This window comes from Herpailurus yagouaroundi, unplaced genomic scaffold (assembly GCF_014898765.1).
Source record: "Herpailurus yagouaroundi ecotype Mexico unplaced genomic scaffold, PumYag 67641, whole genome shotgun sequence".
Classification (NCBI taxonomy): Eukaryota; Metazoa; Chordata; class Mammalia; order Carnivora; family Felidae; genus Herpailurus; species Herpailurus yagouaroundi.
Genome location: NW_024420442.1, coordinates 2,385,370 through 2,398,408, shown reverse-complemented (window position 1 = coordinate 2,398,408; position 13,039 = coordinate 2,385,370). Strand labels below are relative to the sequence as shown.

Here is a 13,039-nt window from a genome sequence, read left to right as displayed (position 1 = left end):
GTTTAGAGTGCTTTGCAAGTGTGAACTCCATTATGTCTCCAAAAAACCCAAGGATGTAGCTGCTATTATTATCCCTGTTTTACTGATGAGGAATCTGAAGTTCGAGTAGGTTTTGACATCTTACTCTGGTTCAGATCTAATGTTCTGATCTGAATATTTAAGACATTATGTTCCAGTTCAAGTGAGTGTACGTGGAGATTTTTAAAATTGGCTCAATTCTTAGAACCTAGTACTTTAAGACGTCAAGAATATTAGTATTTCTTTATCTACTTGTATGTATTCCTTTCCAAAAAGGGGAGGCTAATTTGGAATTTGGTGGGGAGGGTCTCTGTTTCTGTTTCCCAACTTTCTGATTGTTGTTTTTTTAAAGTTTATTTGTTTGTTTTGAGAGAGAGAGGGCAAGAAAGAGAGAGAGAGAGCACAAGCAGGGGAGGGGCAGAGAGAGACGAGAGAGAGAGAATCCCGAGCAGGCTCTGCGTTATCAGCACAGAGCCTGATGCGGGGCTCAAACCCACAAATCGTGAGATCATGACCTGAGCCGAAATCAGGAGTTGGACACTTAACCACTGAGCCACCCAGGCACCCCTGACTATTGCTACTGTAATTTTTATTTTTATTTTAGACCCATACTTGTCACTTTAATTGACATGCCAACTCCAGATTCCAGACTGTCCCAGGGACTGTCTGTATAAAGCTAATTCTCACTAATCCTTCAAATTTCAGCTTAAATATCGCATCCTTGGAAAAGCTTTTGCTACCTACCCTTCAAGACTTGGTCAGATTCCCCTGCTACCCGCTCCCACCGCATCATCAACCTTTCCCTCAGAGCAGTGATCACATTTCATACGATTGTTTTCTGTTTTTACAGTTAGACTGTCATACAATTGTTTTGACGGGCCGCATCTGTGTTTCTCCCTAACGTAGCCTCAGTGTTTAGCACACCGTGGCCACTCGATAAATGTTTCTCGAAGGAATGAATGAAAAGACGAAGACCCGGTTCCACTCCGGAAAAGGAGGTTGGCAAAAGAAAACATCAATGAGTAAGCGGTGCCCCTGGAGGCAAAAAGGAGGCTGTTCTAGTATCCAGAGTCAAAGCCAACCAGTGACTCAATCAAAACAAGGGATTTGGTGGGCCCAGCAGGGAGTTGTGGTCCAAGCCAGAACCTTGGTCGGTAGCTATAGGACAGCAGCAGCAGCAGGAAAGATCTCAATTCGGCGCTAGGATGCCATAGCTGACCGGAAGTAGTCTGCTGTCAAGGGTTAACCCCTTCTGGAAAGACAGGGTACTAGAAAACACGTGTCCCTATAGTTTTCTTCATCAGGGGCAGAGAAATAGAGGCAGGCTAAAAAGACTTCAAGGAAGACCTACAAAAGGGTTTTGAGAGGAGGGCGCCAAAATAATGTCCCTTCTCACTAAGTGGCATTCACAAAGCTGCCATTACCATTTCCACACGCAGCCCCCAGATGGCGGCACTGTATCACTCTTAAGCTGCAAGTTGCCGGTAAGCGCTCTCTCTACCCTGACGTCTTGCTTGCCATCCCACGACTGCCCCGTGGCAAGCTCGGATTTGGAGTTTCTTCACCCTGTGCCAAGAGGCTTACAATGTGTCTTCTGGGGGTGACGCCATTGGTCTTTCCCAAGTGGCCGGCTCCCACAACCCCGACTCTTGAAGCTTGCCTCTCATTGCCACCCCGGGTGCCCTCCAACCCTGTTGGAAATCATGACCCAATGGTTCCCTCCAACAATGCATAGTCAGCATGTCCAAGATGGAATCCATATTTCTCATCCACCCCATCCCGCACCCCCCACTCAAGCCTTTGCTTCTCTATGGCATCTTGAACATCTCCCGTCTGTTCACAAAGTCCTGATGAGTCCACCGCTAAAATAGTTCAGACCTGAGCTCTCCTCTCCAATGTTGCTGGCACAGGGGATCCTCACCACCTCTCAGCTAAGCTCCTAACTCATCTGCTTATCTCCACCATCTTCCTCCCACGATCCATGCCGCCGCCCCCATCTGTGACTTTACACAAACTCTTCCCAGGACAAGGATGCTCCCCTTTCTTAATCTGTTCACGTTCTACCGACACTTCAAGCTGCAGGTCAACTAACCCCTTCCTCAAAAGCTTTTTCTGGGTCTCCTCCCAGCCCCAACATCCCTGCCTACGGCACTTTATTTGGACCTCCTTTTATAGCTCTAATTTTTCACACTCTGCCTTGAAGATCATTCATTATTTATATACACGACCATCTCCCTCCATCCCTTAGCCCGGGAGGGCAGCTATGGGGCCCAAATCCTTCAGGTTACCCCCGACCAGTACCCAATGAGAGACCTCACTAATGGATCTTAGCTGTCTTCCTACGGAGCCCAAACTCACTCGCAGAATCCTTCTCGAAACAGTATCTCCAGGAAGAACTTGTCCGCAAGATGAAACAAATGTTCCATCCCTCCCTCGGACTATAAGAAACAATGAGCCAGGAAGCAAGTCCTATCCTTCTGTGAACCCACCACGGCATCTTGTACCTAATCTATCGTCATTTAGAGGCTTCTGGAATGAAGGAATAAACACGTGGAATAGCGCAGACCCTCGCAGCAGGAATGCGGCTCCCAGACTCCACAGTTCAATTCAGTCAGCTTTGTTTCACTCCAACGTACATACTATATCCTGCTGGTGACGGTCACGTGGTGTAGACCAAAATTTCCCAATGCTATTCAGGACAGCAACTTACCAAAGACTGCATGACTAAGCATACACTCAGCAGGTTGAAGGAGCACGTACTTAACCACACGTAATTTTCCTGACCCTGCCCCTCAGATTCAGAAGCTTATTTTTCCACCCTGCTTTCCAATTCCCAGTACATTTACAAATACCAGAAACGGGTCGCACCTTTTTGGCCCAAGTTAATCCATGCTGAAGGGCCCTTTCAATAAGACACTTCCAACGTGCTTATACTGGCCCTGATTCTGAGGGGGGAGAAATGGCACAACACGGACAGGCTTCCTATTGCCATTTGCGCAAACATTCTCTACACATATTAAAAGTTGGCGTTTGGTTGTGTGGGGGGTGGGGCGGGGTGTGTGTGTGTGTGTGTGTGTGTGTGTGTGTGTAGGGTTTTTCTTTCCCCCAGGGAAACCTGGGTGTTGGTTGCGTAAGAACTTCTGAATTTCAAGGCCAACCTTGAGTTTTCACTTCTTTCATAGATGATGACTTACTGTCCCTTGTAAAAACTTTCCAGAGTTCCGTGGAATACAGTTACACTAGTGTTTAGTCACAGCAGCCTGAAAGGGGGGGAAATCCTCTACTGTGTGAGGACAGGGCCATATTCACGACTAGACGCCAAAGCAGAGAGGGTTCGAGAGCCAAACAATCATTGGCTCCCGAATCCTTGCCCCCTGTACATAACAAAGTATCGGCATTCAAAAATTGACCATGAGCCTCGCTGGATCCCGATTCAAACAAGTTATAGAAACAACAACAACAACAACAACTTGAGACGGTTGGGGAAGTGCAAACACCGATTGGATATCTGATAGTATTAGGCAATTATTGTTAATTTTTTAAGGTATGATGATGGCGTTGTGGTTTATTGATTGATTTTCACTACGTAATGTTTTCTTCTCTTACCTTTTTGGAAATGATCTAGATAGTCAAGAATTTAACTTTTTTTTTTTTTTTTTTAAAGTAGGCTTCGCACCCAGCATGGGGGCCAACCCGGGGCTTGAACTCATGACCCTGAGATCAAGACCTGAGCTGAGATCAAGTTGTCAGGTGCTTAACCGACTGTGCCACCCAGGTGCTCCTCAATGAATTTAACTTTACTCGTCATTTCACTTCGCAAAACTTTAAAGATTTTGGAAGCTATTTAGAAGTTTGCCTATAAACCTTTTAATCTTATTTCCATGTATTTAACTTACTTGTTCCTAACAATTACATGTAGATTATCCACAAAACTTCATGAGGCAGTGGACAAAGTCGATCATTATTTTAAGGTTTTTTTTTTTTTTTTTTTCCCTGACAAATTTGCAACAGAGATAACAGGAACTTAAGTGATTTTCAGTAAACAGGGGCAGGATAAAAGTTCTATATTTAATCCTGATAACTCTAAATTTTTTTTTATACTTATTTTTGAGAGAGACAGAGACAGAGTGTGAGCGGGGGAGGGGCAGAGAGAAAGGGAGACAGAATCCAGAACAGGCTCCAGGCTCTGAGCTGTCAGCACAGAGCCTGATGCGGGGCTCGAACCCACTAACCCACGAGATCACGATCTGAGCCGAAGTCGGATGCTTAACCGACCGAGCCACCCAGGTGCCCCGTAATCCTGATAACTCTAAAGACATGTCCATTTTAATTAAACCAACAACCTTAAATAAGCTTTGATAATGTGTATTTTCCATGTTGTAGTGTTTTGTTTTTTTTTAAGATTTTATTTTTCTGTAATCTCTACATGTCACATGGGGCTTGAACTCACAACCTGAGGTCATGTTGGCCTTTCTTGATCACAAGAGCACGGATGAAATGGTTAAATGTCTTATAAGGAGGCAGAGGTCAGAAGGAAGAGGAAATGAGGCAGGGCGAGTCTGAAAAGAGAGGAAGTTAGGAAAGGTCTGGAACATGGACTCTTGCCAGACTGGACAAGCCACTGCCCGCCAGTGAGAGAGCCCTGCAGCTGGTAGCTGCTGGAGACAGAAGGCTACAAGAAAGTAGTAGGGGCACCTGAGCGGCTCAGTCAGTTAAGCAGGTCGTGATCTCCCAGTTTGTAAGTTTGAGCCCCACATCAGGCTCTTGGAATTCTCTGTTTCCCTCTCTCTCTCTGCCCCTCCTCTGCTCTCTCTCTCTCTGTCTCTTACTCTCTCAAAATAAATGAATAAATAAACAAACGTTAAAAAAAAAAAAAGTAGACTTGGAAGGGGAAAGGTATCTTGTCTACGCATGCAGGTGGGGGCTAGTGTGGGACGCAGCCGCAACATCAAAGGTGTAAAGCAAAAAAGCGAACTCACGTCTTGGGTAGGGCTATCCTGGTCTCCCTTCTAGTGCATTTGGAGATGTCGTGGACATAAGACATTCGGTGTTCCTTCTTAGTCCAGTTCTCGAGTCAAACACTAACTCATAGGACACTAGCTGCTAGTTTTCTACATCTGCTTCCATTCTTTTCTAAAAACAACCCCAAGGGGCGCCCGGGGGGGCTCAGTCGGTTGAGCGGCCGACTGCAGCTCAGCTCACGATCTTCCGGTCCGTGGGCTGGAGCCCCGCGCCGGGCTCTGTGCGGACAGCTCGGAGCCCGGAGCCTGCTTTGGATTCTGGGTCTCCCTCTCTCCCTGTGCCCGCCCCCCCCACCCCCGACACTCACACACACACACACGCTCTCTCTCAAAAATAAATAAACATGAAAAAAATTTTAAAAGTAAACAACCCCAAATTGCCATTGTATTGATTGTTAATATTACACCTGAAGGGCCCGTGTGGATCGCTTACTCCTTTTCTCACAGGTGACAAACGGAGACAAAGAAAAGGGAAGTGACTGGTCCAGCATTGCACAGCACAGGCTGGCATGAGATCTGACTGGTTGGTGCCCATGTCATATAGGTTTTTTTTTTAAGTTTATTTATTTTTTGAGAAAGAGAGAGAGAGAGAGAGAGCAAGGGAGGGGCAGAGAGGGAGAGAGGGAGAGAATCCCAAGCAGACTTCACGCTGTCAGCCCAGAGCCCATTGCGGGGCTCGAACTCCCAAACCGTGAGATCATGACCTGAGCCGAAATCAAGAGTCAGACGCTTAACCGACTGAGCCACCCGGGGGGCCCCTATGTCATAGAGTTTGCATGTCACTCCTGGTTGAAAGAAAACGATCAACTAAATAGAGCGAACCTAGATTGCTCCTGGCTCATGTACCTTCTTCCTCTATAATTCTAGGTCTAGTCTCCACGGGGCCCCTGTTTACAGACTACGCAGCTCTCGGGTGTAAAGCTCACAGTTAAGCCAGGCCTCCCCTCGGGGCTGAGGTTTGTCAATTGCCCGTAAGCCTCCTCAGCGCCCCCACCTCACCTTAATCCTCATACATTGTTTACACGGCACTCGCATCGGGAGAAAATGGTTTGTTTGGGCTCCAAGCCAACCCATTTCACTGCCAAGGAGCAGCTATCCAGCATCATTTTTCCAGTTTCCATCTACCCCACGGGAAGGAAGGAAAGGAGGGAGGGGAAGGAAGGAAGGGAGGGAGGGAGAAATAAAAGAAGGGAGGGTAGGATGGATGGATAGGCAGATGATCGATGGATGATAGATATTAGGTAGATAGACAGGGAGGAACCACTTTTGATTTTAAGTGTTTTTAGAAACACAAAAAGAGGGGCGCCTGGGTGGCGCAGTCGGTTAAGCGTCCGACTTCAGCCAGGTCACGATCTCACGGTCCGTGGGTTCGAGCCCCGCGTCGGGCTCTGAGCTGATGGCTCGGAGCCTGGAGCCTGTTTCCGATTCTGTGTCTCCCTCTCTCTCTGCCCCTCCCCCGTTCATGCTCTGTCTCTCTCTGTCCCAAAAATAAATAAACGTTTGAAAAAAATGTTTAAAAAAAGAAACACAAAAAGAGTTCAGATTCTAAGTCTAACATTCTAAGATTCAAATGTAGAACTCTTTTTCTAAAAGCAGGGCGATTGGAAAACGTCACGCAGCTACCACAATTCTGTACAATGAGGGTAAACAGTGTAACATGATGTTGTAAACGCCAGATGCTTTGCGGCCGCCAGAATGATCATTTTCACACGGGGGGGGGGGGGGGAAGGAGGGGCGCCTGGCCGGCTCAGTCGGCGGAGCGCGCAACTCTTGATCCCATGGTCGTGAGTTCAAGCCCCGCGTGGGGTGTAGAGATTACTTAAAAATAAATCTCTCAAAAAAAAAAAAAAAAAAAAAGGAGAAGGAAGTGGTGCGAGAACAGCCGCATGTGCTTTATAAAAAGCCACCGTTTATTAAAGTTCGCTTTCTATGATTTATTCCATCCACACTTCACAATACCGTTTGAGGTAGGTTCTCTTAACACCCTTTTACAGATCAGAGCTGAGGCTCAGGTAGCCCGAGTTAAGGAAACTTCCCCAAAAGTGGAACCAAACGATGATTGAGTGGAACGTGAGAGAAAGACATGAAACTTAAAGAATTCATCCAGGACATCCACTATCCCGCTCACAGGAGTTCTAGGAATCAAGAAAATAGAAAGGGAGATTATTACGTGAGAAATCACACAAGGTGATGTGTCCAACATGAAGGACAAGTTGTGAGACTCAAAGGGCTCGCCAAAGCCCAGCTCAGGGAATGGCAGGATATGTGGAAGAAGGCTTAGCACTGTTACATTTTAAAGCACTAGAGACCGAAAGAAAACGCTTAAAGCTTGCGGAGAAAGAAGAGGTACGCACAGAAAATTGGAAATCGATCGGGGAATCAGACCTTTCAAAAGCAGCACTGGAGAGAAGCAAGAGAACATAGTGGAATATGGGTTTTCAACGTTCTGAAAGGAAATGGCTTCTATTATGTTTTAATGTTTATTTTTGAGAGGGGGGTGCAGAGAGAGAGAGAGAGAGAGATAGGGAGGGAGGGAGACACCGAATCCGAAGCAGGCTCCAGGCTCCGAGCTGTCAGCACAGAGCCCGACGCAGGGCTCGAACGCACGGACCGCGAGATCGTGACCTGGGCCGAAGTCGGCCGCTTAACCGACTGAGCCACCCAGGCGCCCCTGAAAGGAAATTGTTTCTAATTAGAAATTCGTCACCTAGGGCAAATTTTAATCATATGCGAACATGTATTCAGACACGGAAGGGTTTTATGAAAATTACCTCCCGTGCAACCTTTCTGAGGAAGTTAGCGCAGGGTGTAGTCCAGCAAAACCCAGGCATAACGCAAGAAAGAGGGCAAAATGAAATGTAGGAAACAGAGTCTAGCAAAGAAGAGAAGGAAAGGAGGACGGCTGGGTGGCAGGCCGGGAGGGCAGACATTCCAGAATGGATCAGGAGGGCAGCAAACTCCATGAGGACTGCCTCCATGAAGAAAGAAATGGAACTCATCAGTTACTTATTTTTCTTAAGTTTATTTATTCATTTTGAGAGAGAGAGCATGAGGGAGGCCTAGAGGGAGAGGGCGGGAGAGAGGGAGACAGAGAGAGAGAGAGAGAGAGAGAATCCCAAGCAGGCTGCTCACTATCAGTGCAGGGTCCAAGAGGGACTCGAACCCACGAACTGTGAGACTGTGACCTGAGCCGAAATCAACAGCCTGACACTTGACTGAGCCCCCAAGGCGCCCCTCATCGATTACTTATTATATGTGACCATGCTCAACGGAGTTTTGTGGTTCTATCAGCAAGTCTGCTTGGGGCTGATCTCACGACAGGTGCATAGAAAAACAGATCAAGCCAAAAAAGAGACAATTGGGGAAAAAGAAAAGAAAGAAAATACAATTTAACGGTACTCCACATGGATCAAGTGTGCACCATTATACGCTATGATGCAAATATTGACTATTTGAACCAAAATTGTTTATATGTATGGGAGAGAGGTGTGAGTACGTATTTGGGGGGGGGGGGACACAGAAGAAAGCTAGTTCCCTATATTCCGTCGCAGAGATTCCGAAATCGGTAATTTCTACACCTAAATAAAAACAAGAAATATCCCGAAGTATTAGGGCGTTATTCAGAAGAGTCATATACCCAAAGAACCCACCAAAACTAGTAGAAGCAGCTGAAGACAACACAAACGTATGATCTCTCTGAATTTTCTGCTCCGGGTCTCGTAAGGCTGAAGTCATGTAGTTGGCCAGCCTGGGCTCCTATCTGGAGGCGCTGGGGGAGATTCTGCTTCCAGGCCCCTTCGCCTTGCTGGCAGGATCTAATTCCTTCTAACACTTCCAAAGGGCCTCTACTGTCTTCGAGCCAGCAGCAGCACTTTGAGTGAGTTCTTTCTGTGCTTTGAATCTGTCCTCCTTTTCTGCTTCCAGCCAGAGAAATGTCTCTGCGTTTAAGGGCTCAAGTGATTAGGTTGGGCCCACCCAGATTATACAGGATAATCTTCCCATTCGAGGATCTATAATCCTATTTTTTTTAATGTCTATTTATTTTTGAGAGAGAGAGAGAGAGAGAGCAGGAGAGAGGCAGAGAGAGAGGGAGACATAGAATCCAATGCAGGCTCCAGGCTCTGAGCTGTCAGCGCGGAGCCCGACGCGGGGCTCGAACCCAAGAACTGTGAGGTCATGACCTGAGTTGAAGTCAGACCCTCAGCCGCCTGAGCCACTGGGGAGCCCCGAAGATCTCTAATCTTGATCACATTTGCAAAGTCCCTTTTGCCACGTAACAGAACATTTTCACGGGCTCCAGGGATAAGGGGGAGGGTGTCTTTTCTGGGAGCAGGAATCAGGGGTCAGGAGTGGTAGGACAGGGGCCTGCTTGTTTGTTTTTTTATAAGCCCCGTGGTATTCTTTGACTTTTTCACTTAAGTACGTGCTGCATTTTGACCGAATGAAACCCCAAAAGTTTAATTCCGTAGCCAAATATGTGAGTATCGAGTTCCAAGGGACCCTATGTTAGGTCGCGTATCAAACGTAGTCACTAGGCACGTGATCGGTATTACACAAAATCCATTTTTGTGTTTCTAGGCAAAATGACGTAAGATCTGCAACACGTGTTAAGGAGTATTTGTTGGGCGCAGTCGTGGCGGGGGCCCTTGTGAAAATTCTGCTTTGGACGGGCCACCGGGCTCATCCGGTGGCCCACCTCCTGCGTTCTTACCGTCGTGTTAAAGGACCCGCTCTGGTTACTACTGGCAGCTGCTGCTCGTGGCTAGCTACTTCCTGTAGCAACGGTAGGTGACTGTAAATGTAGTCCCTTGGTATGTAAAACCAGCCATTATCTTAGTTTGTGTCGGCTGTCACAGTAGAGCTAACCTAGTCCGACCTGCCCATTTTACAGATGAGAACACGGATGCCCGGGGAGACGAAGGGGCCCTGCCCACGGCATTGCTAGCGTCCGCAGCAAAGACCCTCACTCCGCAAGTCACGTTGCTCTGAGCAAAGCAGCCTCCCCCCGACTAACCACCTGAAGCTCAGCCAAAACTTACTCACTTCTAAGTTCCTAGCGCCTCGTCCGTTGCCTAGCACCTAGGTGAATCAATGGGCAGATGAATCTTAAGATGCTGTGAAAAGCTCACGTGAATGATTTAAATTCTCCAACGGCTTCCGTTTGCCAGGCCAACTTGGCCAGTTTGCAATAAAATGTTTCTTCCTTATTTTTTTTCAAGTTTATTTATTTTTGAGAGAGAGCGCGTGAGCAGGGGAGGGGCAGAGAGAGAGGGAGAGAGAGAGAGAATCCCAAGCAGGCTCCGCACTGCCAGTTTGGAGCCCCATGCAGGGCTCAAGACCCATGACCTGAGCCCAAATCAAGAGTCGGACGCTCGACTGGCTGAGCCACCCAGGCGCCCCCGAGTGTTTCTTATTTAGGCAGCTGCCTTCTCAGGGCAAATAAATATATCACTGGCCGTCTTATACAGGCTCTAACCTTGGGCCGACTTGGTTAAGTGTCTCCGTCACTTACTAGCTGTGTGACCTTGCATCTACACAGCTCATTTTATGTCTGGCTCCTCATCTATAGAATGAAGATAATAATGGCCACCTCCCTCATGGGACTCACATGGGAATTTAGTGAAATAAAACACGTAACTTGGCGCGCGTTTAGCCGCTCAGTAGCCATTTTCTTTTTATGTAATTTTTTATACCTGATAACTGTTGAAAACTAGCAGAGAAATATTTTTCTGTTGCTAATAGTAAATAGTATGACCATTAGGAAAGAGTGTTAGAGGCCAGAGAATCTTCAGGAAGAACTCATCTGGGGATTCATGTCGAAAATGGTGGAGCACGTCCAAATGTCAACACAACTCCCTTCCTTAAAGCAAAAGCATGCCAAGATTGAGCTGAAGTATTTATGAAGAACTTTATTGCTTGATCTAATCATCCGGGTTTCAAAGAAGAGTCTCTGAGATAAGTGTTCTAGTTTCCTTGTTTTCTTCTAAAACGACTAATACTCTAAGAGCATAATGTGTTACTCATGTGAGCACAGAGTCATGCTTGTAAAAGAGGAGTACCCGACGGAAAATTACTCTGGAAATCAAATGTGCTTCGATCATTCCGGCTCCTCTCCTCCTGAGACAAGGTGAACATGTTTATGGCTGCAAAAATTTGTTGTCCATAGATCTCATATAGATATAAAACCCCAAGCGTCTGCACTCAAATGTTTCCTGTCAGAATATTCAGTACGCTGCTGTAGGAAGCAGCAAAGCTTTCTTGTTTAAAACAAAACAAAGCGTACCTGGAGATAGATTTCCAGAATCTTCTTGGATCATTCTAGACAGTTACAGAAATAACCTCACCAACATCAGCAGCCCCTACCCACAACCCCCTCGGCTTGGGGTTTTGTAAAGATTCAGGGTAATTAATAAATGCGGTCTGCCCAAAGACTCACTCTTAGAGCTTAACAGTGTTAAATAACAGAAATTCTACCAAGTCCACTTTAAAGCTCTAACTGGCTTTATTATTCGAATCATGAACTGAGCGTAGAGAGGAGTTCCAAAGGGCTATTGAAAAGGAAAGGCTTTTAAAGGTAGAGAGGGAGTGGAAAAAAAAGGAAATTAATAGCAAGGAAATCCGTGGTTTTAGGCAAGGTGTCCATGCTAAGGGGAACGGAAGGGGTCTATCAGGAAAATTCCTAGTGCTGACCAGAAAACTCTACGTTGACTGGTTACAGGCTACACATTCTTGGAGGCTGCAACTGCAGTTAGGTTAGGGATTAGATCTTGTTTTACTGACTTGGGGCCATAATCTAAGTGACACCATTTTGGGCCTGTGGTTTTCTTTTGAACGACACATGAGAGAAAAAACCCTCCACGACGTTCAAACCATCTTGCTGTCGTTCTAGAAAATTTGAGACTACGTTACCATTTCTTAAGAGGACAGCTATTGAAAACTGATTTTCTTGCTCTCGAATCTGACCTGCTAATGTGGCTAATTTCTAACTAGAAATTATATATATAATTTATACCATCAGAGTCTCCTTCGTGTGTGTGTGTGTGTGTGTGTGTGTGCGCGCGCGCGTGCATTTAGATTTTTTCTTTTCCTACAGGTTTTCTGCCACTGCTTGGGGGGTCACAATTAGGATGGGGACAACAGACATTCTCTCTCCGGGGTGGGATGACATAATGGGCAGCATTCCAGAGTGGCTCCCGGGGTTCTGAGGTGTTGGTGAAGGTCACGCCCTTGACTCCGGTGACGCGCCGCTCTGCGGTGAGGTGTTGGTGTCACGGTAGCCCTGCTTCACCACGAACCACCGGGTTGTGTACGTCAGGATGGAGACCTGCGACAGCCGGTAGAGCAGGCCCCCTTCTTGTTCTTGGCAATGACCTATTTTTCCATCCTGGGGTTGGACGACGGCTGGTGGAGCCCCTCTTCAGCTGCCAGCCCCGTGATGCCGCCTCCCCGGCGCCTGTGGCACCAGCTGCCACACTCTTGTCACGTGGGGAGCCACTCCCCCTCCCGGGCCTCCTACCTCCGCTTCGCAGCAGCCCAAAGGGTGCATTTCCCTTAATTATCAGAACTACGATTTATCAAATACTTCTGTCCCTTTAGGTTCCGCTTGCACAGGATGTGCTCGTAGTAAACTGAGTGCATGCTCTTATCAGAAAACACAGGTGTTCCTTAAAAAAAGGTTGGGGGGTAGGGCGCCTGGGTGGCTCAGTCCGTTGAGCGTCCGACTTCGGCTCAGGTCATGATCTCACGGCTGGTGAGTTCGAGCCCCGCGTCGAGCTCTGTGCTGACAGCTTGGGACCTGGAGCCTGCTGTGGATTCTGTGTCTCCCTCTCTCTCTGCCCCTCCCCTGCCTCACGCTCTGCCTCGCTCTCAAAAATAAATAAACATTAAAAAAAGAAAAAGAAAGAAAACACAGGCATCCCGAGAACAGCAGGGAAGCTTGCGAGAAATGGCTGTAAGACAAAAATCACTGTCTTCCTTTTTTTTTTTTCCCACAACATCTA

The 13,039-nt window shown here is 47.1% G+C and overlaps 1 long non-coding RNA gene across 1 annotated transcript; it reads left to right on the top strand.

The window, feature by feature from the left end:
• Window positions 1-9,272: 9,272 nt before the first annotated feature.
• On the top strand, window positions 9,273-10,246 carry LOC121025476 (uncharacterized). The gene is made up of 2 exons (XR_005788058.1): window positions 9,273-9,823; window positions 9,931-10,246. It is a non-coding gene; the product is annotated as an uncharacterized LOC121025476 (long non-coding RNA).
• The last annotated feature ends 2,793 nt before the right edge of the window (window positions 10,247-13,039 follow it).